This window comes from Podarcis tiliguerta (assembly GCF_965153285.1).
Source record: "Podarcis tiliguerta genome assembly, chromosome: 9".
Taxonomy (NCBI): domain Eukaryota; kingdom Metazoa; phylum Chordata; class Lepidosauria; order Squamata; family Lacertidae; genus Podarcis; species Podarcis tiliguerta.
In genome coordinates this window covers 8508766-8535557 of record NC_139542.1, presented here as the reverse complement: position 1 = coordinate 8535557, position 26792 = coordinate 8508766, and the positions used below count along the sequence as shown (strand labels likewise).

The 26792-nt window shown below is 44.8% G+C and overlaps 1 long non-coding RNA gene across 1 annotated transcript in view; it reads left to right on the top strand.

Moving 5' to 3' along the window:
• The first annotated feature begins 697 nt into the window (after positions 1-697).
• Positions 698-26792, top strand: part of LOC310657763 — a 40662-nt gene continuing 14567 nt past the window's right edge. Inside the window, exon 1 of the long non-coding RNA XR_014501909.1 lies at positions 698-843. This is a non-coding gene — a long non-coding RNA (uncharacterized lncRNA). The remainder of the gene's footprint in view (positions 844-26792) is intronic.

Sequence of the window (26792 nt, the reverse complement as noted above, 5' to 3'; positions counted from 1 at the left end):
GAGTGCCAACTTGAATAAAATATTTGGGGGGGGGGCAGGTAAGCTCTGCCAAGCAAAATTGATCATATGACACAGCACAAACACATCATTTGAATGGCAAAGACCATCAATTTTGGGGAGACCAGGCCCCCTCAAATATTTTATGGGGTGGGGGCAAGGAGAACTCAGTCCCTAGGAGTTGGCTCCTATGATTTGCACTATACATTTAAAGCACTTTCATATCTCAAACAGTCATGGAGAATCATAGGAACTGTGGTTTGTCAAAGGTTCTGGGAATTGTAGTTCTGCGAGGGGTAAACTATGGTTCTTTTGGGGTAATCCATAGCTGTTAAAAGCACTTTGTGCACATGGGCAGTATGGAAATGAGGTAGGGTGACATGGCCATATCATGTGACAGTGGTCAGCCAATCATACTTTGAACATTTTGTTCATCTGCTGAGACATTCACCTGGACAGTTCAGCCATTTTGTTTTGTAAAAGCCCAATGGAGAATATCACTACAGAAACACACACACACACACACACACGGAAAGGAGGTCTCTTTAAAAAATGTCTGGGCAGTTTAAGTAAATTTGGCAGAGAGAATGAGGCTTTATGTACACAGAGTGTTTGGGAATGATAGTGCGGGCGAATGTAATACACCATGCCATAGCTAGGGCAAAGTACACTGAGCTTAATAGATCACACAGCAGGGAACTGGGACCAGCAAACACCGATTTGCACACTGTAAGGCATGTTGAAAAGGGCTTGCAGAAGACGCCGACTGTGCCGTGAGCGATCGGCTTTTCACCACTGGATGCCTGTTGACATTACCATAATGCATTCCTTTGGAGCAGCTTCCAGGTATAGTCATCCCATTGCGTTATATAAAGGTTATATAAAGTCTCATTTGGGGACAAAACGTGATTTTGCAGCAACAAACGTGTGTCGGGGTCAGATTGGCACTGAAACCCTAAAAAGCAGAGGGAGCAGGTAGCTGGACCTTAGCGCAGCCATACGTCTCTCCTTCCTCTAGTTGTGTGTGTGTGTGTGTGTGTGTGTGTTTAAATTTTGTTTTCCTCTCCTGTGAATATCACCACTATGCAATAGCTGATATAGTGGATCAGTGCTACTTTCTGCCCCACTCATGATTAGAGATGAATGGATCAGTCAATTTTGGTTCTTCCAGTTCCCCATGTCTCCAAATTTGGTCTCCATATTAAATATATGGAGTGAGGGAGGGAGGGAGCCTATTGATGCAGAAATATGGAGGAAGAATAAAATATAAGATTGGAAAAATGAGACTAGGTGGGTCATTGGCCTGATCCAGCAGGCTCTTCTTAGGTTCTTAGGTTCCAGACCCCTATCCTAAATGAAAGGTCTAATAAGAGTTGGACAATGGACAGAGATAGGCATTTGGGGTTTGCTCCTTGGTTAGGAGCTTGCCGGTGATCCTCTCCAGCTTCCTCTGCTGCTCTACAAAGGGGCCTTCAGAATTCTCCATGGTCAGAGCTTTGCTTACATTTGGCTGCTTTTAAGGAAGTGAGTGTAACATGTAGTTGGGCTCTGGACTGGGTGTACAAAGTTATGAAGCAATGCACTCCAGGCTCGTTTTCTTTTAATTCACCGGGCCAAGTTGCAAAATAACCGTTCCTCTGGGCAATCCTTTTACAGGGAACCAGAAATAATAATTCATACTCATGACAAGAAAGAAATAGCCACAAAGGAGCCACAATTTCAAATACAATTGTAACAAGGCAGCTATGGTGCCATAAATCAGGTCCCCAAAGAGGAGCTGTCAGGTTGTTCATTAGATTAGATACAACCATTTTATTCTTCTTAAAGCAAGGGCAGATTTAGTGTCTCCAAACTTTCCAATTTTTATTTCCATCAAGGAGAAGCTTACCAGGGTAGCAGGTGGGAATCTGGCCACTCCATGTGAATCACTCTGTCTGAGAATCTGTTCTGTGTTTCCTATGCTATGTAGGGTAATAAAATGCCTTTACAGCCAACATATAACTTTTCCCATAATGTATATACTATAAAGAAAGCACTTTCTCTTCCCCACCTGAAAAGTGATCCTGTGAGAATCATTTTGAGAATCTCACCAAGATTTTTGTTGCTAACTGCAAAGATTCACAAACAATCCCCCTACCAACCCAAGAAACATCGAAAAACTTACAGAAGTTGGAATTTGTTTTTTTCAAAACATGAGTATTAAAATCTGAAATTGAGTTCTAAATATCCAGGCATCTTCCAGCAGAAAAAAAAAATGGGGATGGATGTTCAGTCTATAGGAGAAGACGAGAGGTGGGATTGCAGGACCTCTCTGTTGGCTCAGTTTTGAGACCAGCTACTTCCCATATTCCAGCAGTTCGAAAGCAGGTCAAAGTGCTTCTGGCGGGAAGGTAAATGGCATTTCCGTGTGCTGCTCTGGTTCGCCAAAAGTGGCTTATTCATGCTGGCCACATGACCTGGAAGCTGTACGCCGGCTCCCTTAGGCCACTAAAACGAGATGAGCGCCACAACCCCAGAGTCGTCCACAACTGGACCTAATGGTCAGGGGTCCCTTTACCCTTTACCTTTACTTCCCATATAATGTTCCGTTTGGGCCACTTGCACCCAGTACTCCATGAATCTCATCCCAGAAGATGCCAATTATGTTGTAGACCTTTCCCATTCGAAAATGGTCTCCTTTCTCCCTTCCTGCCCAGAGCTGCAGGAGCGAAGGAACAAATTGCACTTGCCAGAGGTCTGAACAGATCATTTGCAGCAGGCTTTTGAAATTAGTCTGGGGACCTCAGGTTGCTCACCTGTGCTCTAGTATATAATGATATTCTATACCAGGGATGGGGAAGCAGGAACCAGATGCATCCATCTCTAGGACTCTTGAGACTCTCCTCAGGCCACACCCCTGCCCTGGGCCACCCTCCTTCACCAGCCCTACTTTGTACTTTACTTTCCCCTGTCTGAAATGTCTCCCTGAACTCCAATGATGCCTCTTGGTTGCTGGGATGAAGATAGAGGTGCTCATGTGTAGAAGCTCTCCTGCTGTCCAGATGTAAACTTTACATGTATTGCTTTTGCCTCTGGCACTGCCCGGAGATTGCCCAGAAAGTAATGTGGCCCTTGGGTCACCTATCCCGCTTCTAGTATATCATAAAATTAGTTCAGTTAGTAGATCATGAGACTCTTAATCTCAAGGTTGTGGGTTCAAGCCCCACATTGTTTGCTGCACTGCAGGGGGTTAAACTAGATGCCCCTTGTGGTCCCTTCCAATTCTACGATCTGTGATGCACTATAATATATTTAAAGAGTAGCCACACTCTTGGATTTCAAAACAGGGCAGGTTATTGCTTGAGAACATTAGTTTAGAGAAGATGGAATAGAGGCCTTAGCAGAAGATCTTGGCCAGAGACCTTAGGTTTGCAAACAAACAGGGATGTTGCAAATGCGCTGTGATTTCTGTTTTGTGTATGTATGACATGTTGGTGTGCTTAGGTTATAATACTGTGGTTATGATTTAATAGATAGAATATAGGGTGCGGCAGAAGGGGAGAAACAAAAACTCCATGGAAAACAGGGTGGGAAGTCAACAACGATAAGAAAAAAAAGACATAATTGTATTTTGATTTCATATGCTAAAAATGTTGACGTTTAATAATATATATATATATATATATATATATTTAATGTTAGTGTGTGTGGATTTGTGAAGAGCCATAGAATCATAGAATTGTAGAGTTGGAAGGGACCCAAAGCACCATCTAGTCCAACCCCTTTCAGAAGACAATTGTTTGAAATACTTTGGATATGAAATATCCCCCTTTTACCTACACAGTTGGTCCTGTTGATGCCTGTTTTTGTCTTTCTAAGAAGAACAAAATCCCTCCAGTGATGGCTTTGTACCAAAATGTAACTACGTACCTGAAGACTTGATCAATGCATTTGAAAAGTCATCGTGGTAGAATCCCACCTAGAGAGCATCACTTCAGTGGCAGGCTGGCTTTTCTCCCACCTGAAATAATCATCACCACCATCATTGTGATGCAGAAAAATAGCACCTCAGGGGGATGCTGCTGCTGCAAACTTTCTCCTTGAGCTGCTAATTGTCCCCATTCAGAGAGGTTATTTCTTTTACAAGCACAGGACTCCACCAAGTGATTTCTTTGAACGTTTAGCTTGGCTGCCTGCTACAGCAGCAGCAAATCTCTTACATGTCATGGGGAGTTTATTGAAACGTGAAACCTTCCTTCTCCTTCTTCTCAGTCCATGTGACAAGACTCTCCGGCAAATGATCTGGCGGAGTGGGGATTGCAACGGCTTTTAATTTCTGACAGCCTTGTCGTGACAAAAAAGAGCAGTTGCCAAATGTGAACGTGTCACCCCATCCTGAGAGTGACATTGCAAAGTAGCATATTAGCTTTTTTAAAAAGAAAAATTTGAAGCGATAATATTCAAGGCCTTGGGATTTCCTGGGGATTGATGATTGGCTGGGGGAGTTGATGGCCTGAAGCAGAGCTCCGGGCTGTTAAGCAAGATGGTCATTAATTTCCCAGGAAATGGTTTGGTCGGAGGACTTCATTGCTATTATGGGATAATAGTTTTCAAAGACATGAGTTTTTGGGTTGCTGTTTCCTCCAACTCCCATCCTTAATTTTGTTGGAAAATAAGCAGTCTATTAGGAAACCTTGAGACTTGACTACTGTAATGCACTGTACCTGAGGCTGCCCTTGTACCTGGTCCAAAAGCTATAAGAAGAAGAAGAAGAGTTTGGATTTGATATCCCGCCTTTCACTCCCTTTAAGGAGTCTCAAAGCAGCTAACATTCTCCTTTCCCTTCCTCCCCCACAACAAACACTCTGTGAGGTGAGTGGGGCTGAGAGACTTCAAAGAAGTGTGACTGGCCCAAGGTCACCCAGCAGCTGCATGTGGAGGAGCGGAGACGCGAACCCGGTTCCCCAGATTATGAGACTACCGCTCTTAACCACTACACCACACTGTAGTTTGTTGGCAACTACTGTAGGTTATTGGCAAAATGTTACTACGTTGTGGAAAGAGCTGCACTGGTTGCTGATTTACTAAAAGGCCAGGTTCAAGGATCTTTTGTTAATTCATAATTCAGCATTAAGGTGTGCCTGATTCCTTATGCTCCACCTCAGTCATGGAGATCTTCTGATGGAGAACTTTTGGTTTCCCTGCACACACTGCTGATTTTTGGTTTACTGAAGACCAAGGATGAGTGCGACTCAGAAAAGACCCACTGAAAGCAATCAGCCTAAGGTAGTAACTTTTATTTATTCAAATTCATTCATTTTGATGGGTTTACTCTAAGTAGGACTTACGTTAGACGCAACCTCAAGCCTTTAGTGTGACAAGTCTATGGGAGAACGGGCGAAATAGTTGATTTCATATTTATAAATCATGACATATGCTCATGCTGTTATTTGTTACATCATTGCATCATTGTGGTGTTTTTTTGAGCAAATAACCTTCTTTTTGCCTATCTTGAAAAAGTCAATAAATATATCCCTCCCTTCCCAAATTTTAATAATCAGTACCACAATTTGCAGAAACTCCTGGATCTAGCTTTCCAGTAGATGACCAGATTGTGAGAGGCATAAATCCTCTATCCCAGCTCAGACGGGCCTCAGCAAGCTCAGCTGGAGCTAGCTCAACTGGAGGTGGGGAAAAAAATACTGTAAAAGTGTCTTAATTTTAATGTACTTTTCCTAAATGTGGGTACCATCCAAACTTCCGATGCTGCTCAGTAGGGCTTAATGGTCCAGTGGGGCCATTAAGCCTTGCTCAACACATTGATAGTAGTGGAAGGTGAGCAAATAAATCACTGCAGCAGCCGGGAGGGGATGCTGCAATGGGGTCCAGCTCAAGCCCAATGCCACCAGAACTACCTTTGAAGGTGACCCAGAAACTACAACTAATCCAGAATGCGGCAGCTAGACTGGTGACTGGGAATGGCCGCCGAGACCACATAACACTGGTCCTGAAAGACCTACATTGGCTCCCAGTACATTTCCAGGCACAATTGAAAGTGTTGGCACTGACCGTTAAAGCGCTAAACAGCCTCAGCACAGTATACCTGAAGGAGCGTCTCCACCCCTATCGTTCAGCTCCAAGGGCCTTTTAGCGGTTCCCTCATTGCAAGAAGTGAGGTTACAGGGAACCAGGCAGAGGGCCTTCTCGGTAGTGGCGCGTGCCCTGTGGAATGCCCTCCCATCAGATGTCAAGGAAATAAACAACTCTCCAACTTTTAGAAGACACCTGATGACAGCCCTGTTTAGGGAAGTTTTTAATGTTTAATGTATTTATCATGTTTTTAATATGCTATTGGGAGCTGCCCAGAGTGGCTGGGGAAACTCAGCCAGATGGGCAGGCTATAACTAATAAATTATCATTATCATTATCATCCTGTTTCAGGGCATTTTTGGTCACTGCCAGTGTTGGAGATTCTGATGAGACCACTTCAACTGTCCCACTTTGGGCAGGTGGAAGGGGGAGCAGGCATCACTCCTCAGGCGAATGTGGGAAAGTGTGTGCAGACAGACACCTCCACCCAATTCCGCCCCCAGCCCAGCAGAAAGGAGCTTTGGATTCCACTCTGTCCCAGTCTGTATTTCTGCAGCCATGTTGCGAGAGTGCAAAATTCAGTATTTCTGGCAGGGAGAAATCCATATCGCAGTGACTTTCCTATTCTTCCCCCATCTTGCGTGAAGAACCCCTAGTGGACTGAAAGAGAAGAAAGAGAGAGAACAGGGCTTTCCATCTTTCTATAGCAGCTGTCAGAAGTGATCACTGCGACAACCAGCCAGAGGCTCCTTTCGACATTGAGGTTTATATGTGCGCAGGAAGTGGGCCAGTGGCATACCCTCCATTAATTACAGGATCTGCTTGTGGGGAACAAATCGGAGGAACTCTATGCTAGAGCTGACACTGGAAAGATAGATAGATAGATGACGATAGATATAGATAGATGATAGATAGATGATAGATAGATAGATAGATAGATAGATAGATGATAGATAGATGATAGATAGATGATAGATGATAGATAGATAGATGATAGATAGATAGACAGACAGATAGATGATGATGATAGATGATAGATGATGATAAATAGATAGATAGATGATAGATAGATAGATGATAGATTAGAGAGAGAGAGAGAGAGAAGCCACAATCATGATGTCAAGTCAGCTGATCTCTGATCTCCTTTTTCAAGTTCTGGACATCTGACAATGGCACGGAGGACTCCTGGAGTCAAACGTGACCTAATTGATTTTCCAGCAAAAGCAAGTGAAGCCATACAACGAAGGAGATGAATGATGGACATGGGATACAGCAATTGCTTCAATTACTCTGATTTCATATCAGACCCACCCGGGAATGAGATGTGTTCTCAGCTCTTGCCCCTGTCATATCCACGATGAAATGGATGCCGGAGGGATGGCAGTGACAGGAAATAAGGTGAAACATGCCAGCAAAGGAGAAATTTACTCATTTGCCGGCTCCATTTTGACCCTTCAGGGCTGTCATTGCACATCACCAGAGATGCAACTCACCTCGGAGAAGTCAGATGCCCTAACTCAGAGGAGGGGCAGGATATCCGTCCACCACAACCGAGAGGTGAACGGACATGTACATGTTTTGAGAAGATCCTGAATGCAGACCTGAAATGGCTTAGCTAATGTTTGGATCCTTCTAGGCTGCACCCTTTTTTTTTTTTTTAAGATAATATTTATTAAAAGTTTATAGTTACAGAAAAAAAAGAAAAAAGACGCAATAAAAAGACAATTTAACAAACAGTATGAAAAGTAAAAGAAAAACAAAAAATACAATACATAAAAACAGCAAGGAAAAACAAAAACATTTAAAAACACATCCAATATTTCCATACCTTTACTTTTCATTCACTTGTTTCATCGACCTCCTCACACCTCCTTTTTTTGTATTCTAGTTCAGTTATCTGTTTCAGCAAACCCTTTCCATCTTTCTCCATTTTTGTTCTATTTTTTACCTTAACACAATCTAACTTTAAAGTTTCCACTTTAACCCGTTAACAATCAGTTTTTGCTTAATTCTTTAAAACATTTCTGCTAAAACCATGTAACTTCATTCCAGCATTCTTCTAACATTCATTAATTTTACAGTGCTTTTGTAAATATACTTTAAATTTTTTCCAATCTTCTTCCATCGACTCTTCTCCCTGGTCTCGGATTCTGCCAGTCATTTCCGCCAATTCCATATAGTCCATCATAGGCTGCAACCTTGCAGGAATCAATCGCATGTAGGAATGTATCATGTCATGAGAAAAGGCTTTTGGCAAGACCGCAGCATGAGAGAGGACAGTAATAAGGGCAGTGGGCTTCTTTTTATTGGGCATGAATGTATATGTGTAGTTAGAATTCCCACCTAAACTGGTGAGGCTCCACTATTATATCCACTTTCTGTTTTATGCTAGGTGAGACAGTAATAGTGGAGCCTCACCAACAGTTTAAGTGGGAATCCTATGTGCAAATCTTGCATCTCAGCAGTACAACACATGTTTTGGATGCAGAAGGTCCAAGAGTCCTTCTCCAGATCATCTTCCACAGAAGACGTCTGCCTAAATCCTTGGAGAGCCACTGTCAGTCTGTGTAAACAATGCTGGGTGTCTCCAAAATTTTTTACACATCACTTGGGAAGACAGGTGGACTAATGCCAGTGTACTGGAAGAAGCAAAGATCACCAGTGTCGAAGCAATGATACTTCAACATCAACTTAGTTGGATTGGTCATGTTGTGCAGATGCCTGATGATCATCTTCCAAAGCAACTGCTCTATTCCAAACTTAAAAATGGAAAGCGTAATGCTGGTGGTCAACAAAAGAAGTTTAAATACTCTCTTAAAGCAAATCTTTAAAAATGTAGCATAAACACCGACAATACTGGCCTGTGAGCAATCCAATTGGAGAACAGCCTTTACCAAAGGTGTTGTGGGCTTTGAAGACCCTCGAACTCAGGACGAAAGAGAGAAACGTGCTAAGAGGAAAGTACACTTGGCGAACCCCCACCATGATCAACTCCCGCCTGGAAACCTATGTCCCCACTGTGGAAGGATGTGTGGATCCAGAATTGGCCTCCAGAGTCACTTACAGACTCGTTGTTAAGAGCGTGTTCATGGAAGACAATCTTATTCAGCCGCCAAAGAAAAGAAGAGGAAGAAGGACTTGGCATATGGCAGTGTCTAATACCTGCTTTATGTTTTATGCTAAGTGAGAGAGTAATAGTGGAGCTTCACCACCAGTTAAAGTCACTGTAATGGGACTAGCACACCCCAGCTGAGAACTTTTGGAAGCATTGTTTTCACTAGCTGCTCCGTAGTGTTCCTTTCAACTGGATAGTCCCATGCTGGGGTAATGACTCCTCTGGGCTGAACCCCCCTTTGAGCCCTCCCAATATTTGTTACTGGGCAGAGCACCCACAATGATCTGGGCATCACTTTTGATGTCATGATGTCGTATGGGATGCCTGGATATGACACTACAGTGGTGCCCCGCAAGACAAATCCTCGCAAGACGGAAAACCCGCAAGACGAAAGGGTTTTCCGTTTGCAGAGGCGCTTCGCAAGACGAATTTCCCTATGGGCTTGCTTCGCAAGACAAAAATTGAAGAAAATTTTTGAGGTTTTTTTCCGCTCCAAAACCCCTTTTTCTGAAGCGCTAAGCTGCTAAAAGCATTTTAGCAGGAAAACCGCTAATCCCTTAAGCCTTAAAAAGCCGTTTTTAGCCCTTAAACTGCCAATAGCGCTAATAGCGCTACTCCGCTAATGGGCTTGCTTCGCAAGATGAAAAAACCGCAAGACGAAAAGACTCGCGGAACGGATTCTTTTCGTCTTGCGAGGCACCACTGTATAGTGCACAATACCAGGAATACAGCAGCTCCTCCTCCTCCTTCTGCGGCATCATTTGGATTTGCTGGTGACACATGGGGGGGAGGGGAAGAAAAGGCAAGATCTTGTATGAAACTGCACTGGAAAGCTGGTTTGTGTGAGAATGACGATCCAAAAGCTCAATCTGATCTTCCAAACAGTTTCTTGTATTGTGTCACCGAAGGCCGAGGCTTTTAAAAGGGGGACACTTCTGTGTTGACATCATGGCAGCCTTTTCTTCTGAGTGCAAGAAGCCTTAGAGGAAGAAGGAAAGAGCCACTTTCACAGCGGCCTTCATTATGTGCCTCTCTCATTGTGACTGGTAATGGCTTTGACATTTGCAGACTTCGCTTCGAAACCATGCCTGGCAGGCAGCAGCAGCAGTAGCTCAGGAAGAAAATAAAGAAATAAATGCCAAGATGGCCTCTTCATGATGGCTTAAAGAGACAGCAAAACCTCATTGTTTTCACCTGCTTCCAGAATGACCACTTCTCTTGGCTGGGGATCACAAGAAAGCCTGTCTTGCTCTGATAAAACCCTCTGGAGAAGAAACTGTCAACAGCTCCAGTGGTCGACTGCATAAAAGGAGCAGCTGTTGAAGATCATAAGGAGAACCCCTAAGAAAGGGTGAGGTTTCACTAGACTAGATCTAGGACCCATCTAGTCCTGGGTTGGAAGGTCTTTTCCAGAGCGAGGGCCACATTCCCTTCTGGAAAACATTCCAAGGGCCACATGCCAGAAATAGGCAGGGCCACAGGTGTGTGGAACAATACATGCAAATTTTGCCTTTGTAGAGTAGGCTAGTTTCTGCATACTCTGTCTACCATCTGGACAACCAAGTGGCACTATGAGAGTCAAAAGACACATTCCAGCCAGGCAAAAACACTCAGAGAGGGTATCAGGAGGGTTGTGGCCTGGGGGATGTGTGCCACTGTTGAGGGATTGTATCCTTGCCTGGCGTGATCTGGTCCATGGGGTCACGAAGAGTCGGACACGACTGAACGACTAAACAACAACAGCATCCTTGGAAGAGTGCTGAGGGCCAAATAGAGAAGCTTGAAGGGCTACATGTGGTCTACTGGATCTGAGGTTCCCCACCTCTGGTCTATTGTTGACTTGTGGAAGTCAGCTAGTCAGCTGGAAGTCACCACACCTCAGCCAGTGTGATGTTTCAGCAGAGTATGCAGTGCCCCAGCAGAGTCTTTAGAGATTTCCTGCTCCCGGCAGAACAGCTTCTTCCAGAGTCCATGCAGCAGCGCAGCTAGCTGCTCCGGCATCCGGAGCGGCGGGGGTGGGGCGAGCCACCCACTGGGGGGTGGGGCGATTTGCCCACAAGGGTGCCGTGGCGATCTGTCCACAGAGTCCACCTGGCAGACACAAGCTCCACGCTGCTGTTTTGGGCAGTGTGGGGCCCCGAGCCACCGCATCACTCCTAGGAGAGACATGTGGCTCAGGCGCGCTGCAGGCCAGGCCCCGTGGTAAGTGCTGCCCCCTGCGGTGTGCCATTTTGTCACACCCTCAGGGATGATACCTGGGGCGAACCACACACCCCCACACCCCACTTCCTATGCCCCTGAGTCCATGGGAATGGTAAATCTGGGTTAAACAATGGTGGCGGTGAGGTGGCATTTTGATGAGGATGACATAATGTTACTTGAGAGGCCACCTTATTGCCTGCACACCCACTAGGTCGCTGTGGTCTGCAAGGCAGCTTCTCCATCAAGTTCCAAGGATCTCATAAGCCTGAGCCATAGTAACTTAAGGCAGGGCTTTCGCTGTGGCTGCTCCTGTTCTGTGGAACAGCATTCCTATCAATATATGACAGCTGTCCACTATTTGCACTTTCCAGAAACAATTTAATAAATTTTCGTTGCTAAGGCTTTCCCAGCTGCATGAATAGGCCTCTGCTGTCTGTATTATTATTTTAATCACTTGCTGTCATTCTCTGTGTTAATAACATATGAAGAGTGTGCTGGATCAGGCCAATGGCCCATCTAGTCCAGCATCCTCACAGTGACCAGCCAGATGCTTGTGGGGACACTCACAAGCAGGACCCAACCACATGAGCACTGGTATTTAGAAGGTTGCTGCCTTCAAGTGTGGAGACAGAGCAGAGTTTAAAAGACTATTTTCACCCAGTTGCTTTTATCGTGTTCTGCACCTCTTATTGAACTATGTGTGTGGAAGTTGATAAATAATGTGTATGCTGGGGGGAAAGAAATTTGAATGGATGAGCACCTCCAAGTCCACAATAGGCTTCCATGAGGAAGCTGTTAGGTTTCTGTTTGTGCCACTGTGCAGTTTTTGGAGTCACAAGACTCTGTTTACATTCCAGACTGTTGGAAGTCTACGGGAGACGGAAGTTGTTGCTACTGGTTTCCTGTTTCTTTGTGCCAGTTGGTTCTCTGACTTCACAGAGAGCAGATGTATAGTCCTGAGTAGTTAGCAATAAACGTAGCAATGTAGCTCATATATTTCTCTTTCTTCTGCTGCTGCATGTATACTCTGCGTAATAGGAACATGTCTGGAGCCTCATCAAAGGCTTAGGTTGTTAATCACCTTCGGAGGAGATTCCAAAGGATCAACCAGAGGAGCAGCTCGGTCGAACGGAGTTCCGACAGAAGCAGGGGCGTCTTGCCCATAGAGGCAAGTGGTGCAGGGCGCCAGGGCCCCAAGTTCTGGAGGGCACCAGGGAAGAGGTGGAGGCTGGACGTGGTGCCTCCCAGCATCAGCTCGCTGCCCTTGCCCGCCTCCGCCATGCCGCACCGAAGCAGCGCCACACCTGGAGCCTCTGCCTGCCATGGTCACTGCAGCATGGGTGCCAGGGAAGAGGCAGAGGCTGGGTGAAGCACGGCACAGTGCCTCCTGGCATTATCTCGCCCCTCTCACCCGCCTCGCTGAAGCAGCACCGCGCCAGGACCCTCCGCCTCTTCCCTGCCGGAGGAGCTGCCCTCCAGCCACTGTCTGCCTCCTCCAGCCCTGCAAAGCTACCGGCAACCCCATAAAAAGGTCAGCAACTCTGGGAAATGGGAGGCGGGCCGGGTGGCGCTGGAGGGATCTTTGCACCACGGTGCCGGATATACTTAAGACGCCCCTGTGTGGAAGAACCCTCAGCCCCATCAAATTTGGATCTAGGGGAGTGCTGATGCTGGGTGCAGATCTTCTGGGGTGCTGCAGCAGACGCTGCAACTATGACATCCAATTGAAGGTGAGAAGTGGAGCGGGGCTTATTTTGATGTTGCTGAACTTTTGAGGTGCCAGGGTCTACCCCTCACCCCATATTTCTCTCCAGTGGCTCATGCTTTGCCCTGGAACAGTCCGGGCATCAGGAGGGTTCTTAGCTCTGTCCTGTTTCAAAGTTGACAACACAACAGCAGTGGATATAGGAGGGTGTGTGTGAGAGAGACATCTCAGTATTGGATTGTGGCTGATGTGTGTGCACTGCACAACCTCTAAGATTAATAGCTCAGAGTCAGGAAAGGAAGCATCTCAGACTGACAGCCCCATCTTGACCTGATGGATGAGATGTCCAGCTTAGCTTGGTTATAAAGCCAACAGCTTTGCTGGGCCATGGCTCTTTCGGAGATAGCAAATCCTACCCCCTCCCCATTTGTAACATACCTTATACTGAACACCAACACAAATTGAGTATTGACTTCACTGGGGGAGGAGGGATGCATCTTCTTCTTCTTCTTCTTTTATTGCCTTCCTAACAGCTTTTGAGTCTGTTCTTCTTGGTTAAGGTATCTTTCCATTGGGCGTCTTCTGATTATCCAGGCAATTGGTGCAATGCCTAGGCGGCAATTTTTGCAAAGCCAGATTGATCCACCTATATACAATGCGGCAGGAAATCAAAGCATCCTGATTTCATGGCTCTTGATTGAGGCACTTGGGGGCTGGAGAGGGAGCGTGACATTTGCTCTCATCTTTTGGCTATTATTAGACCTCTTTGTCATTTCAGGCAAGCCAACATTCTCAGCAGGATTAAGCAACATTCAGTAATACTGGGTGTCTGAGATGAAACGTGATGGGGGAAAAACAATGCTGTTCAGCTAGATCTGTTTGATTCTGTTGTTTTCTGATGTGCCATGAATAGTGTTAGCTGTGAGTTGTCAAAACTACCTGTTTCAGGAATGAATCTGCCCAGTTCATAATGCTCAGGAACAAAACAAATCAAACACTGCCCTGTATAATTCTTCTGCATCTCAGGATGGAAAACGGAGTATCCCTGCTAGCCATCTTAGACTCCTGTGTGTGTTTATGGGCCAGGAAAACTGGCCACTCCCTGTTGTCTTGAAGTCTCAACGTAAATTTCTCATTTATTGACTATTTTTCATTGAGTGCAGCTATCCTATCCCCTCCCAGTCTCCTCTTTTCCAGGCTAAACATACACAGCTCCTTCAACCATTCCTCATAAGGCTTGGCTTCTAGACCCTTGATCATCTTAGCTGCCTTCCTCTGCACATGTTCCAGCTTGTCAACATCCTTCCTAAATTGTGATCTGGATCCTTCTGCCTGTCCATTTAGGACCTGTAGTTTCCTTCTCTGTCTCTCCTGCTTCTGTCTTTCTTACTGATTTCCTTCATCTGTCTTTCCTGCTATCACTGTCAGCCTTGAAGTTTGCTTTGCTGTCATCCATTCCCATCTATCACCAGGACTCCCCTTTCCCTCTTCCTCTTCTCCAGCCCTGTTATTTCTTCCCTCCTCTTCTTCCTTCTTCTTGAAATTTAATGGCTTAGCAAAAACATCTCCTTTTTTTCATTCCCACCTGCCAGCTCCTCCCATTCTCCTTACCAGCTTCTGGATTGGCCCACGGTCACTGCATATCTGCTACTGACACCTTAGGTTGGCATCTACCAAGTTTCAGACTACATGCCCCACCAATCACATCCAGCACAGCTGTTGTCCAAAACATCTGGAAGGCACCAGGTTGGCAAAGGCTGCCATAGGTAGGCACCGGGCCCCACAGTACCCCACAGTAGCTGTCTGTTGGCACCACCACTGCCAGGAGGAGAGAACACTCCAGTGCTGACCCCTAACATGTAAATGTCTCTTTCAGCAAAGCTACAGTTTCTTTCCCAATACTGCAGATCAAATATTTGTTCTTTGCTTCATTAGAATTTATATGGTTTGTTTTGCTTTTAAATCTTACTATCCAAATGTAGTGGATTTATTGAGCCTGCCAGCCTTATGAAAATAGTTCTGATCTGAGCCAACATGGGCTTTTTTTGCATCTTCAATGGTTGCAATATGGCAATAAAAGTGCAATCCTATGCACACTTTCCTTAAAGTAAAGCCCATTGAATTGTGAAGTTTACTTCATCAGATTAAGAATATATGAAGCTGTCTTATTCTGAGTCAGACCATTGGCATGTCTAGTTCAGTATTGTCTATATAGATTGATAGCACTCTCTAGTGTTTCAAACAGGGAATTAGACAGGGACGTAAGTGGTGCTGTGGTCTAAACCAGTGTTTCCCAACCTTGGGCCTCCAGCTGTTTTCAAACTACAATTCCCATCATCCCTGACCACTGGTCTTGCTAGCTGAGGATTATGGGAGTTGTAGTCCAAAAACAGCTGGAGGCCCAAGGTTGGGAAGTGCTGGTCTAAACCACTGAGCCTCTTGGGCTTGCCAATCAGAAGGTTGATGGTTCAAATGGGTACCGCTGCGGCAGGAAGGTAAACAGCATTTCTGTGCGCTCTGGCACTCATCACGGTGTCCCATTGTGTCAGAAGTGATTTAGTCAGGCTGGCCACATGACCCGGAAAGCTGTCTGTGGACAAACGGCAGCTCCCTTGGCCTGAAAGTGAGATGAGCACCACAACCCCATAGTTGCCTTTGACTGGACTTAACCGTCCAGAGGTCCTCTACCTTTACCTGCCCTACTTGGAGATGCTGGGGATTGAACCTGGGAGCTTGTGATACAGAAGCTCTGCCAGTGAGCTTGTCAGGCTTCAGGAAATTGGCTCCCCCCCCCCCTTTGGCCATAGATAAGCAGAACAAAGGAAAATGGGTCTTCTTCCCAGTTAGAGAACAAAGAATCAATTTACTAGGAATGAAGGTGCTCCCAATTAAGGGTTCCACCCACTTCCTTCCTAGTCATCCATGCCACTACAGCATCCTGTAACCTGAGCTTTCTGTGCTCTTATCTGCTTTTCCTGACCTTGGGCTATCCAGCGACTGTGAGTCTGTTAACTCTCTCCCAGTTTTTCTTCTTCATCCAGTATTTCCCAGCTTTTGTCTTTTGAACTATGTTCCTCTACAAACCACTGTTCCATATCTATACTGTCCTCCTGCTTCTGGGAAGATTCAGGATCAGGACCATTCCTCCTCAGTGCAGCCCTCCTCAGCACAGTCCCTGGCAGAGCTAGACATATCCCCCTGCATCCTTTGGGTCACCTTGGGAACAGAATGTGAGACTAGATAATGTCTTTCCTCTGATTCAGCAGGGCTCTTCTTATGTTCTGATTGCATGTAAAGCTCTGTAAAGCACTTCATACTGCTTGTGGAAAATCACATGGTTGAGGGTTTCTCCATGCAAAAATTCCTTGCACACAGAAAACTAGCAGGTCAAGGAGCAGTGTAGACTGTGTCCTGGCTATCTAATATGACCTCTGAGGAAACATACATAGAATTGTGCGGTAAGGTTGCAAATGAATCTAGCACAGGGTGCCTATCAGTGATCTAAGACTGAGAGATCAGTCCTTCAGCACAAAAAAACATTGTCTTCAAAGGAGGTGCTTGATAATCCTCCTCTCCTGGCTTGCAGCAAAGCTAAAGAATTATTAAGCCCCTGCTGGGCCATCACATTTGGTTTGTGTTGCTGCAAGGAAAAAGTAGGTATAAAAGGAGAATTTCCTGGATCCCAAGATCCAGGTTTGGGGCATCCAGGTTCTTGTGAGAGAACCTCTGCAGGGATTTAAAATCACAAAATATGCAGTAAAGTAAAGCATAGAAATATAGGCTGATAGACTGTTAAAATATGCCCTTGTGAGCTCCAAACGTTTCCCTCTTCCCGTAACATAGAAAAAGACCACACATTTGACAAGCTAAAAATGGTTTACTTACAAACTCTTCAAAGGTCAGGTTCATGTGCTTTTACTTACATCAATCAGAAAGGTTGCACAGGCAGTAAAAGCTGGCTTAGTTACAGTAGTTAAATTTCCTAAATTATTGGTATAGGAACTCAAAAGTGACTTGCAAGAGCCATGTGGCTTTGCCTCTTCACATGCTGAACTTCTCAGGAAGATTGAAAGGAAACGAAGCCTTGATTACCTAGTCTCTCCCAATGTGAACTTAGTCTGGCAGGACAGCTTACTCTATGGTCTTAACCCCTTCATGCATTAATTAGACTTAAGCATACTGGTTATATGAGGCTGTTTATCCCACAGTTTGATGAGTCACAAGTTGTTTGGATTCGCATTAGATCAACTTTTTGGTGAATTTTAAGAACGTTTTAAGATCAAAGACATATTTTAAATTGTACTGCTGCATATCACCTTTAACTCCGCATATATTAGGCCTTTATGCTCTCTTCCACGTTTTGCATTCCCAGCTCTGATGGAGCATCATAATTATTTTCCTTTCGTTCTGTCAGATCCACCGGGAGTGTTTTCAGATTTTGCTCTTTAGATATAATATCCTTTCTTGTTTTACAATTCCCCTGTAGCTTTATTCTGTGACTTTCCTTGGACCATGCAAGAGCTGCTGAAATTATGGTCTCTTATGCAGAGGCATTCCAGAGGCTTTGCATTAACTTATCTATGTTCAAAGAAGACATGTCCTAGCAATTGCAGGATTGTTGCATATTAGGGTCCTCCATCAAAGGGTTGCATTTTCATTCATTTATTCAGCGAGTGAAGTCCAGCTGCCTTTAGCCCATCATATGCTTTCCTGACAGAAGTACATTAACAACTCATGTCTCTAGGCTCCATGTGACTACATCCTGCTTCCTTGATCTTCATCCTTACACCCCAAGCCTCCACAGCCCTCACACTTGGATTCACCACGGCACTTCTTGCATCCTTAAATGTGAGTCCCCATCCAAACTCACCTCCTATTTTTCTCACCAAAACTATGGATTTGTAACATTTCATATCTGACCTTTGTTCCTTGGCAGCAGACACACCAACTCCTAAGGGTGAAGGGGCCTTTGGACCCCTCAATAATCTATACCCCCATAAGTGGATCATACAGACATTTAAATCAGGGATAGAGAACCCTCCAAATGTGGTTGGACTCCAGATCCCATCATCTTCATCCACCATGGCCAATGGTCAGCAATGATGGGAGATGTAGTCCAGAAACATATGAAAGCCACGGGTTCCCCATCCTGAAATTCAAATGAGAGTGATGGAGAAGAACTTTGTGCATTTTAATTTTTAAATAGAGCCTCTTTAGATTTTTGTTGTGGTTACTTGCCACATTTTCAGTAATTTTTTTAAAAATAAAATCATTCTATCACTGGATGGCAGTAGAGCTATAATACAAATTTATAGACACACAGATGCTGCAGAGATGCATCAGAGGCCATATTTATGTTTCTCTGTATATTTCTCTGCAGTTCCAGTTTGTATTATAAGCTTTAAGAAGTGTCAAGCATAGGAAGGCCCTGCATTTCCAGATGGGATTAATGCTGAATATATTTCATTTGCCCAGACACCATAAATAATGGGAGGTGAGGTCTAAAATTCCTCTAAAAATTTTTTTTGGGGGATATAGATGGCTCCAAACTTTGCAGAGTATTTTTTAAAAATGTAACTTTATTGCTATTTTTTAAAACTTACTTTGCACGACAGTTCCTTTCCAGCTGTAATGTTACGGTATCAAGCTCCTATTGTAGAGATGGATAACCTAAGTGCAGGGAATGGATGACCACCCTTCCCTTCCTATGCCTCTCTATATTATCTTTGTGGCTCCCTGAAGGTGAGACACTCTCCTGAACCATGCCCCTCCCCTCCCCTGCTCTGCACCCTTCCTTGTGTGTTTTTGCCTTCCTGGCATGTGTCCTTGAGCTCAGTGGGTAGAGCAGGTTCTGTCCCCAGCATCTCCAGCTCGAGAAGAACTGCTACCAGCCAGTGTAGGTCAGCCTTTCTCAAACTTTGGTCTCTTGATGTACTTGGACTACAACTCCCATCATCCTTAGCTACCAGGACCAGAGATTATTGGAGTTGTAGTCCAACAACTTCTGGGGAACCAAGTTTGAGAAAGGCTACTGAGCTAAGTATAAGGCGTCTTTTCTGTTTCTGTGTTTCCAGATCAAGTGCCAGAGACAGGAACATAGTCAAAGATGGCAAAGCAAGGCATCATTTGCTTTTGTTGTATCAGATAAGTCCATGCAACACAGGGGTAGAGCAGGGGTTATAACTAGCCAGCCAGGCTCCTATTGGTACCTCAAGCCACATGATCCAGACTGAATTGAAGAGTTCTGGAGCTTCCATCATCCCTGATCATTGGCCATGAAGGTTGGGTGAAATATACTCAGAGCCGCAAAGTGATTTCATGCTCTTTATTCAGCTCATAGTGATGAGGAGGAATGAATGAAAGTCCCCTCAAAGTATCAGCTTTATATACATTATTTACACAATGGGCTGCACATGATTGGCTAATTCTGGAATTCTACTGTAAGCCAATCAGGTTGTGGATTCACTTATATCTGGAGCATGATTGGGTGGTTCCTGCCAACCAATCATACTGCTGCATTGTTCTAGGACCAATCAGACTGCTGCATTCTGAATCCTATTGTTCTAGGACCAATCAGACTGCTGCAATTTGGATCCTATTGTTCTAGGACCAATCAGACTGCTGCAGTTTAGATCCTATTCAACTCAGTACATAACACTGGGGCTGATGGGAGTTGGGGTCCAGTATCTGGAGTTCCCCATCTCTGGTGCACACTGACTGATAGCAACTCTACATGTATTCAGACTGTTCATGTAGTCTAGCCTGTAGCTCTTCAGACGCTTCATGGTGCTGATAACACCAGGGGTGCAGGTGTTAAATGGAGATACTGGGTTGAATTTTAGACTTTCTACATACAAGGTGCTTTACCTCTGAACTATTACCCTGATTGTATGCCTGTCATCATGCTACACAACCAATAAGATGTAGCTGTAAGCGGCCATCACTTAAGACAAGTGATGGCATTGGACAGTGAGGGCAAATGAAACTTGCAGGCCAATACTTTTGCAAAGGATGGCGAAAAGTGGTTGAAAATGTTCACAAAAAACCAGTGAGCCATTTCAGCTCAGTCTTTATCCCCACTGTTGCTATGATTGCCTGTTTTATTCTGCTGTATGCTGAAGTCTCAGGACAGTTTCCAATGCAGTGTTTAATCTGCGACAGCTCATTTAAACATGCAAGGCCATCACCTGTTGCCTGGCATAGTCGCTGCTTTTTGAATAGTTAAGGGAAGAAGCCAGATTTGCAAGGGACTACAAGAATGCTGTGATCTGCTTCTGCTTCCTCAGCAATTAGGCCAATTTGCGGAGTGCAGATTGAGACCAACACAGCAGGCTTATGGAGGCATTTCAGATGTTTGCTGGAAGGAGTTCACAGGGAAGGAACACTGTCAAAGTAACCGCCAAAGGCAACCAGAACCAACAAGTATGACAACAGAACAATCGCCTGCCCCCAGAATAACTTTGTTTCCCTCCCCATCTCAAATCAGTGTCTGATTATGCCTGAACTGCAGCCAAAGTCTCTCCCGCTCCCTCTCTGCTGGCACATTAGTCAGAGCTTTGACAAAGATTTAAAAAAAGAAAAGAAAAGGGGAATAAGACAAAATAACTTTCACAGCAGCAGCTCCTACAAGAACACTGAGAATATTCATTGCCAAACAGGTACCCTAAATAACGAGACAATAAGGCAGAAAAGGGACAGTTCCACCGCAAGCGATGGAAGAAGGAGACAAAATTGTCTTTCTTGCTTGTCTTCCCTGCTGGCTTTCATTCAATTGACTGGCCGGTTCCTTTGCTTTACAGCTTTGTTCGCACTATGTCTGTTACTTACTGATGCTTGCCTTGCATGCATTGGTGCTTTTCCCTGGTTGGCTATATAATAATAATAATAATTTGTTATTTATACTCCACCCATCTGGCTGGGTTTCTCCAGCCACTCTGGGCGGCTTCCAACAGAATATTAAAATACAATAACCTGCTAAACATTAAAAGCTTCCCTAAACAGGGCTGCCTTCAGATGTCTCCTAAAAGTCTGGTAGTTGTTTTTCTCTTTGGCATCTGGTGGGAGGGTGTTCCACAGGGCTGGTGCCACTACCGAGAAGGCCCTCTGCTTGGTTCCCTGTAACTTGGCTTCTCTCAGCGAGGGAACCGCCAGAAGGCCCTCGGCACTGGACCTCAGTGTCCAGGTATAACGATGGGGGTGGAGACGCTCCTTCAGGTATGTTGGACCGAGGCCGTTTAGGGCTTTAAAGGTCAGCACCAACACTTTGAATTGTGTTCAGAAACATACTGGGACCCAGTGTAGGTCTTTCAAGACCGGTGTTATATGGTCTTGGCGGCTGTCCCAATCACCAGTCTAGCTGCCGCATTCTGGATTAGTTGTAGTTTCCGGGTCACCTTCAAAGGTAGCCCCACACAGAGCGCATTGCAGTAGTCCAAGCGAGAGATAACTAGAGCATGCACCACTCTGGCGAGACAGTCCACGGGCAGGTAGGGTCTCAGCCTGGCTACCTATGCCAGGAAGAACTTCCTGACAGTAAGAGCTGTTCGACAGTGGAATTTGCTGCCAAGGAGTGTGGTGGAGTCTCCTTCTTTGGAGGTCTTTAAGCAGAGGCTTGACAACCATATGTCAGGAGTGCTCTGATGGTGTTTCCTGCTTGGCAGGGGGTTGGACTCGATGGCCCTTGTGGTCTCTTCCAACTCTATGATTCTATGATTCTATGATTCTATGCCACTGCTCCCCTGAGCTTAAATACATGACCTTTCACACACCCTTTCAAACACAGAAATTATGAGAGGACCCCAAACTTCGCAGAAAGAGAAAGAAAGAGAATGAGAAAGAGAGGACCTGAAGTACAGGACAAAATGTTTATCAATACAGGATGCAGCATTTTACAATGAAACATGGGACAACCCTGTATTATACAGCACAGGTGGCAACCCTACTACTCCACAGATTCCCTGTCCCTGTTTCAAGGCATTTCACTCGGAGGTGGAGTGGGGGGGGGGGAGAGGATGTCCTTCCAAAGCAAGCCTAGCCAGTGGAAATGTATGGTTGAGCTCCTCCACAGGTTTTGATGTTGGCACTGAAAAGTGGCTTGGATGAAGCCATGGACTTGCATTAGCAACGACAGAAGGCTCGCTTAAGTGCCGCAGTGACTAAGGGCACGTTGCTTGATCATAAAGCAGGGTTTGAACATTTAAAGCTTTTGTTTTTTGTTTTTTAAAAAAGTCTTTTGCCACTTGCGGCCTCTCCAGCTGCTCTTGCAATAAAGCAGAGGTCAACGCAGGCCCCTTCTGCTTATAAAACATCTGCTAAGTTGAAGCAGGTTAACGACAAAGTGCAGAGCTGTCTGTTTCAAGCGGGCAACTTAATGCATACTGGAGAATTGCCTTCATTGCCCTTGATTGCGAAGGCAAAAGAGCTGGCGAAGCTGGCTCAAAGCGCCTTCTATGTTCACTTCTGCTTTGCAGAGCAGACACCTCTATTTCTCTTTCTGAAGGATGCATCAAAACAGCCCACCAAGTTTTGCCCCTCTGTTAGGAGGCAGAGGAATGGGGTGATATCAGCTGTTTGGAGAACTGTCCTGAAATGTTTCTGGATAGCTTATCATTACCCTGTCACTTTAAAGAAACAGACTCTCCAAGTGTCCCTATTTTTCAGGGATGTCCCTGATTTAGAGAAGCCATCCTGGTTTCTGATTTGATCCCAGAATGTCCTGCTTTTCCTTAGGATGTCCCTATTTTCATTGGAGAAAAGTTGGAGGATATGGAGTCATCTGTCCCCATAGCCGTCTGAAGGCAATCCTGTATAGGGAAGTTATTTTTTTAATGTTTAATGCTTTATTATGTTTTTATATATGTTGGAAGCCTCCCAGAGTGGCTGGGGCAACCCAGTAAGATGTTTGGGGTATATATAGTAAAATTAACATTATGGAATGGGGCATCCCCATTTTCATCATAGAAATGTTGGAGGGCATGAAAAAACTCTCTGTCTCCCATTCACCCCCTCTCTCCATTCACACTATGATCACACTTTAAACAGTCCTCTAAAGAATTCTGGGAGCTGTAGTTTTTTTAAGGGTGCTGAGAGTTGTTATGAAATCCCTGTTTCCCTCTCAGAGATACAATTTCCAGAGTGGTTTAACAGTCAAACCCTTTTCAAAAGCAACTCTGGGAATTGTACCTCTGGGAAATGAAGGGAGATTTCGTAACAACACTCTGCATCTTTAGCAAACCACACCTCCCGGAATGCTTTGGAGGAAGCCAAGAATGTTTAAAGTGTGATCATAGTGCTTTTTATGCATGTTGTGAGTGTGGCCTAATTCAGTCTCTCCCTCTCCTCCTCCCCTCCCTCCCTCAGTGGGAGAGAAAGCTCATTGGAATAGCCAACTACTGGCCAGCGTCCTCCATTATTTTTCTCCCAGAAGGCACCAGCGTTGGTACATCGTGGATCAAGTTATCTCATCCAGGAAAGATAAAGCTAGATGTGTTCAGCTGATTTATGGTACCCAGTCCTAAATATCAGATAATGTCTCCTAGTGCTTTCATGTAGATGTTAGATAGGCCAAAGAAGGATAAGCTGGAACCCTGCAGAATCCCATGAGTAAACTGTGAGAGAGCTGAGCACGACCAGTCCCATTCCAACCAATGGACAAGGGACAAAGGCAGCAGGAAAAGAGACCATATCCCACAAGTGTCTCAGAAAAACTGGGACATCCCGTTTATTATCATAAGAGAGTGGTGGCCATTTTGGTTGCTGTGGTCTCACATGATTTCGTAGCATGATTTCTGCCTGATGAAAGCACTTTGGGGGCTGCAATATTGTGTGGTGCCCCAAAACACATGTTTTGGGTTGCAGTACCCAAAAAGTGTTCTTTTTGGGGGGCAGGGAAACCATGTTGTGAAATCCCACACGGTTACAGAAACTCAAATGGCTGCCATGCTCTTACGATAAACGGAAAGATGGGATCCGGGAAGATGACGTCCTGGATTTTGGCTTCAAAGTGTTGGAGGGTGTGAGAGACAGGACCACTAAATGATATCAAGTTGCTTTGCCCACTAAATGATGCAGGCATGCTCCTCCACCAACTGGAGCCAACGTCTAGGGGCCAAGCTCCCTTTTGCCCCCCATAAAATATTTGAGGGAGCCACCCCCCAAAAGTTGATGTGCATTGCCCTTCAAATGGTGTGCATGCACCATGTCATGTGATCAATTATGCAGGGTGGGGCTTACATGGCCCCCCACTATTTTATTTAAGTTGGCACCCCTGCTTCCATCTGTTGCTCCATCAGTGGAGGAAAGGGCATGGACATCAGTCTGCACTACTCTTGTTCACAGATAGTGGCTCCTCTCCTCCATTCAGAACAGATAGGAGGGTAGACATCCAATGGCTAATCCAATATACATGGTGGATATTGAAGAAGCTGCATTTGATGCAGTAGAGGTTGAGTCGGTGCAAACAGGAACTCCACAGGAAGAGCAGAAATCTCTAATGCACTGTAGATTTTTAAAGAGATATTTGCCATCAGAGGTGATGAGAAGCACACAGGCACCTCTGGGCGCTACGTTTGTGACCCTCGGCCCAAGAAATACAGTAAAGATGTGAGATTCACACAAAGGACTTCCTGACTTATAGCTCAGGTTCTTAGCCAGTCCACCACACTATCTCTCATTATGCTTCACACAATCTCACTGTATTGCACCAACTCATCCAGTCACGGGATGCCTGCAGTTCCTTTTGCATTTGTGTTGTGCCTTACTTTTTCTCATTTCATGGAACATACTTTTGCATGGAATAGCTGCTGTTTTTTAAGTTCGTTACCCCTACCCATTATAGGGCCTCCTTCTATGATTGGAGCTGCTGTTTTGAAACAGATGTGCAATAAAATGAATGTTAAGCCGATAATTAATAGTTGGCTACAGGGGAGTGCTTAAAACCCCAAATCATAGACCAAGGCCTCATTTGTGCAAAATACTGCATAAACAATAAAAATAGAAATGGGCCCTTGCCTCAGTGAGTTTATTATCGAGGTTTGTGTATCCCATCAGTTTTTCCCCGGCACAAGGAAGGTAGGGAGGTTAAAGGAGAAGACAGTAACACAAAGTTAGTTGGAAGAAGTACAGCAACTTTTCTCCCGGTGATTATAATCCCTTCGTCCCACAATTCTCTGCCTCATGAACTTGCCATTCCCCATCACTTGTGTTCATTGAAGTTCTCACAATGGGGACAGCTTCTGTGGGGAGGACCATATAGCTTAGTGGAAGAGAATCTGCCTCCTAGGTTGAATCCCTAGTGTCCCCAGATAGAATTGGCCAAAGTTCTTGCCTAAAACCCCAGAAAGCTGCTGCCAGGATAATATTGAGCTAAAAAATGAACCAATGGTCAGACTCAGTATAAGGCAAGTTCCTATGTGGTCATGTATGTTGCAGATATTAACATTGCAAAGCTTGAAGCAACTGGAAGCATAAGAACTGACTCCTTTTGGACTAAATCATTGTCCAGACCCATAACAATATTATTCAAAGTTTACTTGCAGAACTCTTCCAAACTGTAACATAATACATCAAATGATGATTCCAAAACATCCGTACAATGTCTTATCCTGTCCAGCACAGGCTCAGCATCTTGGAAATAAAAGATAACTCCAAAAATTGAAACAGTGTCTCTCTCCTCCATCCCAGCCTAAGGCTATGCAGCTTCTTGGAGACCCATTATCATATCCTTTTGTTCTCTGTGGCATTCAGAGAAAGACTGAACAGGCAACTCCCTTCAAAATGGCAACCTGCGATTCAATACCTTTGTCACCCGATCTAAGGTTACAACACTCACATGTTAGCTGGCAGAAAACAACAATTAGATAATGATCGACTCATTAAGAAGCTGAGAGTCTCTTAGAAAACTATTGTGGGGAAAAACCAGTGTTGAACCTTCATTAATACACCAACATTTTCCATTTCTGTGTCAATTAAACCAATTATACTTAACAATGGAATATGCATAAACATTCTGACTGAAGAAGTTGGAATGGGCAGTTATGGATTGCTAAGCACAGATGAAACTAGTTAACTAGTTGGACGGAGATGGGGTGGAGTTTCTCAATTTTGAGCCAGGAAACAGTGTTGTTGCGGGGGGGGGGGGGGACAAAGTTTGGAAAGATGGGAAACCCCAAATTCCTCATATTGGTTCAAGACAGCTATCTGAATGTTGAACAAGTACACATAATTAGCTAGGACATCTTGCTGGTTTTGTAGCATTGTGTTCTGCAGGCTGTGTCTCCTCTCCCTCCCTCCTAAAGGCTGTCTGAATCTGTGCTTGCGATTCCAGGCGAGGAAAGAAATGTCCATGTTCTGCTGACTGGAACACTTATTCTTAAGTTTGCCATGGGAAAATACTGTCCTCTGTTATCTTAATAACCTGGGAGATTGCAGTCTCTCTTTGCTTAGAGGGAGCTGACTCACGCTTAATGGGCAGAAGGCTGCATTATGTTGAGGTTAAGGTAGGTGACAGTCTCTATGCAGCACGGAGGGAACGCAAGGCTGTTAAATCTGCTGGGTTCTTTAGCTTAAAAGAGCATTCGTGTACAGGGCCTACCAGTGCTCTAAGTGGACCGGCATTAGCTCTGCAAAATCTATATTCACCTTTTTTTTTTTTTTACTTAAAGAGCCTTAGATTGCTCACTCATTTGACTGGTGCCGAGTGGAAAG